Below are 6,624 nucleotides of genomic sequence, written 5' to 3' on the forward strand. Positions count from 1 at the left end.
GGGTCCCTGTGCCCCACAGGGGGAGAGGCCACAACAGTGAGAGGCCGGCATACCGCAAAAAAAAAAAAAAGGATAAAGGACCCAAAATGGGCTTCTCTGGTGGCACAGTGGTTGAGAATCTGCCTGCCAATGTAGGGGACACGGGTTCGAGCCCTGGTCTGGGAAGATCCCACATACCGCAGAGCAACTAGCCCCGTGAGCTATAATTACTGAGCCTGCGCATCTGGAGCCTGTGCTCCGCAACAAGAGAGGCTGCGATAGTGAGAGGCCCGTGCACCGCGATGAGCAGTGGCCCCCACTTGCCGCAACTGGAGAAAACCCTCGCACAGAAACGAAGAGCCAACACAGCCATAAATAAATCAATAAAATTAAAAAAAAAAAATGTCGCTGACTTGAAAGTCAAAGAAAGATTGAGGAACTCTCAAGATTAAATAGATTCAAAAAAGCATATAAATGCATTGTGGAATTCGTCAAAAAATTCTGGGTCAAAAAAGCTGTAAAAGACATTAGGAAAATGGATTGTATTAGATAAAATTTTGTATCAATATTAAATTTCTTGAATTTGATAATTGTACTGTGGCTATGTAAGGGAATATTGTTTTTAGGAAACACTTATAGAAGTGACATGGAGTAAAGAGAAGTGAAGTATGCTGAAAAGATTCAGGAAAAAACTTAGCATATCTCCTTAACTATCTATTTATCTATCTATCATCTATCAAGAAAAAAGAGAAAGTACAAAAGTGGAAAAATATTACAAATAGTTGAATCTGGGCAAGGGGAATTATTTGTACTATTCTTGCAACTTTGTTTGGAATGGTTTCAAAATATGAAGTTTGAAAGAAGGAGGAGGAAAAAGCTTAGGAGAGTGTGTCGTGAGAGGAGTCCAGAGAAGTGGTTGGCAGTGTCAAATGCTGCAGAGGTAAGTGAGATTTGGGATTTAGGTTAGATTTAGCAGTAGGGAGTTTCTAGTGATGCAAGTTTCTGTGGCTTAGTAGAGACAGCACCCTGCTTGTCATGGGTGCAAACGAAGTAGTGTATGGAAATACAGACACCAGTTTCTAGAATTTTAGCTGTAAAGGAAAGGAAAGTAGTACGGTAGAAGCTGGAGTGAGAAAAGAAATTGTGTGGTATTTTGTTGTTGTTGTTTGTTTGATTTTACATTGGAGAGGTGCAGGCATTTTTAAATGGTCATGGGGACCCATCTTTGGCCAATGAGATGGAGGAGAAAGACTTGAAGGTAAATGGAAAAGAAGTAATAATTGAGAGAAGGAGGGCTCTAATGAAAGGTAGGAGATGGGATACAAAGCAAAGATAAGATAGAAGGCAATTTTTAACTCAACTTATTTAACTGGAAAATGGATCTGTTTAAAAATTGCAATGATGTTGTTGACATCTTTTTAAGAAAAGTCTGAATTTATGAATGCTTTTTGATTATAATAGGGAAAGTAGTATATTAATATAGAAAACATGTTTTAAAAGTAAAGGTACTGCAGTACCTGGAAAAAAATGATTTATCTTTAATATTATGGTTTCTTAAAAAATAAAAGGGTATTATTTACAATCATATGTCTTAACATCTTTTCTTTCTTCTCTATAAAATCTCCAAGTCCATTCTCCGAATTTTGACTGTAGTTCTGGGTCCATGTTTCTAACTGCCTTCAGCGGTCATAATTTTCTTCCCCAAACCAGATTCTTTACACCTTTTTTTTTTTTTAAGTATCTAATTGAGGTGAAAAATAGCATAATACATTGAAAACTACTTTGATAGACAAGGTTTGTTTTCCATTACTGAGTAATTGCATAAAGCATTCTTTCATTTTTCCAGGAGGCTGGGGCAAGGAGTTGTACATCCCAAAGAGAAGAAAAGTATCACATTAAAATAATTTCGGGGTTGTATACTTAACTGAGAAAGTAGTGATTTAACATTTTTGGAGTAGACTAAAAAACAAACAACACTATTGTAAAGTCTATCTTAAAGTCTCATTAAATGCTAAGGTAATAATTAAAATTTCAACCTCATAATTAAAATATTCAACGTAGGTGCTTGTGTTTGAACCTGAATTGAAACTGAACAAATGGAACGACTTTGACTGCTTTTGACACTAGATTTGCTTGCACTGGCTCCAGAATAGCCCCAACTAACTTTTTTAAAAGTTTAAGCAAATTATAGGTTGTAAACACTCACCAGTAAACAATTCCAACAGAAAATGGTAAAGTTGAGTTCAATATTTTTGTTTGTGTGGGAACAGGAGGAAGAAGTAGAGGAACATAAAAAAGAGAGAGGGGTGTGGGGATAAATATTTCTGTAGGAAAAATAGAAAATCTGGATTTTTTTCTGCTATCATGTACCAAAATGTTAGTTGACTGCTAACTCTCTGCTTATTCGTCTTTGAATTGTTGGAACCAAAACGATGTGTCATTTACTCCACAGCTCCTTTGTTTGCTACATTTTTTATTTTCTTTGGACAAAAGCCCATGGCAACTTACTTGATTGGGGCAACAAATATATAAGCTTTTAGAATCCTGGAATCTATCAAATGTAAAGAGACCACATTGTTTTAGCATTAAATGAGAATAAGCTGTGTTTTTAGAAAAAAAATCTATTTAAGTTTTTTTGACTATAAGGTCATAATTGAATAACCAGTTCTTTGAGAAATATTTATAATTTTTGTTATTTCTCCAAGGCTGTAAAAACATGTATGGATAATGTTAACCTTGCTCCTAAATTGTCATAGTGGTTCTTCCTGTCTTCCTTCCAGGATCTGGGATTACTATCATTTGTGAAATCACTTCACAAAGTGATTAGGACATTAACTACAGGGGCAAAAACAGCTAAATTTGTAAATATCTGAGTAGATGCACCGAAAAACTCCTGTTCATTAAGTAATGGTACTTTGTAACAAGTTCATTTGACTGTGGAAATTTGAAAAATGTCTTACTGTGTGGGTCATTTTAAAAACCACGATCTGAACAAAATATGGTGTGAGTTGTAATTCTTTCTAATTAAAAACCAGGCAAGCCCTTAGGTGGGAGTCACAGCGAGCTACCCTGAGTTTTTTCCCAAGCCTAACAAAAGAGAGACGAACTGGCCACTGCTTGTGCCTGCCAACCGTGCATTGTTCAAGGAATCAACATAAAGAGGCAGAGGGGTCAAGGGTTAGGAGCTCATATTTCCACTCTACATGGCCCTGTCTCGGGCTGGGGGTGCACTTGTCGTCTGTTTCTGAAGGTCTCTCAACACAAGGCTCTCCTCCAACCCCTTTCGGGAAACTCCCGTGTAGACGAAGCTGGTGATTAATGAAAAGGGCTCACAGGAGACCTTCTTAAAATTCTTTGGACAAAAGAGTCCTCAGCACGAAGGCTTCAGAAGAATACCTGCAGACATTACGGTCTAGAGAATATAGTGGAAATATCTGTGTCTTCCACCAATTCCACCTTTTTAGAACATATTAAATAACTTGATAAATGGTATGCCACTTTCTATTCTTGTTACAGGCTGTCACTAGAATACTTAAACCTTCACACTTCATGTAGCTGCAGAATAAGGGGTTGATTTTTATTTTTAGATTATTTTCATTATCTCAAAGTAGAATTAAGTGACTGTTGGTTTGAATCCTGAAATTCTACTTCGTCCACAAATAATGGGGACAATTATGATTGTGCTCTAGAAAATAAAATTGAGACGTATAGGACAATTTTATCAAAATCTGACAAAGAACATAAATTATAAATGGTTTCCTTGTGACATTGTAGATACCTGAACAAAAAGCACACAAAAACATACTTCATTCAAACCCAAACCTTGTTATTATCACGTTCTCATTGGCTGCTTTGCTAGAAATTTCTCAAGGGATTATAAAACATATTAATGAAAATCCAAAAGTGCTCTTAAAAGATTATTTTTTCTCCAAATACTTTTATGACAGTGAAATTAAGCATGCTGTGGCCATTATTTTTTCTAGTGGTTTAGGACAGTGAAATAAGACATAGGCTCCAGTTCTAAGCGCTATCTGGGGTTCAATTTCTGGAGACCCTAACGTCTAATGCCTAACCTACAGCTGTACTGATTAGAACAGTGTTTCTTAAATTCCACACTGTTAGCACTAATGAGCCTACCGAAAACTAGGAATTATCAGTTAAATCTGCTGTTAAGCTGCTCCCTTCACAGTATATCAGCTACACGACATTTCTTACTATCCTACGACTCAATATAGCACTTCTCGAAATGACCACCTTCTAGTTAACAGAAATCTGTTGTGGAGGAAGGAAGGGAAAGGGGAGAGGCCAATTTGCCTATGACAATGGGTGTAACATGCCTCCAACCCCAAATTGTCATTTGTAGGGTGATTTCTATCAAACGCCATCCCTTCAATCTGTCTACATGGAATGTTATAGAAATATTCTTTACCATATATATATATATATATATATATATATATATATATATATATATATATTCTCTCATTTTCTGTGCTTACCAGCTTTCCAAAGCAAAAGGATATCAGATTTCCTAACCTGTGCAAATCACAACTATAGACTGTGAGGCAGTTTTGGCCAAACTAAAGAAAAACAACAAAAAAGAATAAAACACTTCCTTTAGCTAAATTTCATTAAATTTAAATTTAGATAAGTAGGATTTTCCCCCTGTTTTATGAAAGTGTTTAACCTCCTAAATAACCATTGCTATGGAGAAGTAATATATGTATTTTGGGAGCGCAGTAACATTTTCTAGATAAACTGAATTATTTATGATTCAGCCTTTTTCTTTTCTGAGAGACATACTGCAACTTTTCAGGTTGCTAAAAAACTGATACAAAGGGAAGGGTTAACAAACACATATATACAAGCAGAGGAAACTATATGAAAACAAAATTCTTTTTCAAAATTGTTTAGAAATCTTCTTTGTTCATTTCCAGGGACCATTAGTCAAATTTGAAGTTTTAACTCATGTCCCCTTTTTCCTCTTAAATGGTGTTTTGATCACATCCAGCTAAATGTCCTTTATGCCTTCTCTGCCATCACCTCCCTGCCATTCTTCCAGCTTCCTTCACCCCCCACCTGCATTTCTTTCTCTCCTGTTTTTCTGTTGTAGGTTAAGTGACAGTGCGGTATGAGGGGTTAGGACCTGAACGCCGGGGCCATATTTCCTGTGTCTTTCATTTACCAGCTGTGTGAGTTCAGACAAATTACTTAATCTCTCTATGCTCCATTTCTTCATATATAAAATGGAGATCATAATAATACCTACGCTATAGACTTGATAAGCGGGTTAAAATAATTTATGTAAAGCATGGACCATAGTAAGCATTATATTATGATTGGAGCCATTTGCATGCAGGTGTTTCTATACAAGCTCCTTGAAGGCAGGGGCCAGGTTTTCTTTTTCTTTTTTAAAAAAATTCTCTGAATTCCTTTTTCAGAGTCCAGCAGTCATAGCTCTTAAACGAATACGGAATCAAGGGGAAAATAAAAGTGCATACATTGCTGTGGTTAGAAGATTTTTTAGTAGACAGCATTTGATTCCATCTGAATTGGACAGAATTATTGCTCTGCTGTCTCCTTTTTGCTTCCGTTTCTCCATGGCTTCTGCCAGGAACACACTCAGCAATCTGTGTGCAGCCTGAACCCTAAGCCAGAGAACAACTTTTGAAGTTGGTAGGACTTCTAGAGGGAGGCGAGAGGCAAGTGATGCTAAGTGGGGATTGATACCAGCAAATATATATGCCCTAGTACATTTCTATACGAATTTCAATGTGAAAATGTACAATGTATTCAAGGTCTTGGAACTGATTCTCTGTAATATTTATATAAGTAAAGAGACATTTACTTAAATAAAAAGTTTAAATTTGGAAACAAAATCGCTTGTTTCTAATGGAGAAGTAGCTAGAGTTTTGCAGAGAAAGAGGACCAACTGCTTTGCCCCTTTTGAAACTATCTCTAATTTTGCTGGGGAAGTGATTATATGAATATGCTTAAATTTGAATATAAACATAATATCAGGCACAGATATTCTTCATGTCGGGTGCCTGTGTTTGCAGTCACTGACAACACCTTTATCAGTGAACCCTGTCATATTTATGTGTTATAATCACTGCCTTGACAGATTTAGATAAGCACCTGTAGGGATTCTTAAAAAGAAGTTTGCTCCCTTTACCTGAAAACTGCCAGGACCTTTACTTTTAAGCACTCTTGCTTTGCACAATGTAAGTTATTAGTTTGAAGATTTGAATTAACAGGATGTCAAAAATGTAGAGATGGGTAACTAAATGCCAGTAACTAAACTGAAGAAATGCACCATTTTCACTGCACAAGCTGGGTTGGCAAGCCACTGGCCCGAGGAGCTAACAAGTGAACATGTTCCTAAAGATTGGTTTCTGTTTAAAAATGCAGTCCCTGCCCCCCCACCGCAATGTCTAGTTTCATGTATCAATAGCAATTGATTAAACAATTAAGGAAGACCATGATAATTATTTGACCAGCTACCTGGTTTATTTGAGATGTCAACAAAATATCTTTTATGAACTCCAGATAGACTTTCTGCTTTGCAAACATTAGCCCCTGTTTACTTGTTAGCCTTGCTGACACAAACATTGCTGTATCAAACTGTAAAAAGCAGCTCCTTGC

This window comes from Lipotes vexillifer, unplaced genomic scaffold (genome assembly GCF_000442215.2).
Source record: "Lipotes vexillifer unplaced genomic scaffold, Lipotes_vexillifer_v1.1 scaffold1274, whole genome shotgun sequence".
In the NCBI taxonomy this organism is placed as follows: Eukaryota; Metazoa; Chordata; class Mammalia; order Artiodactyla; family Lipotidae; genus Lipotes; species Lipotes vexillifer.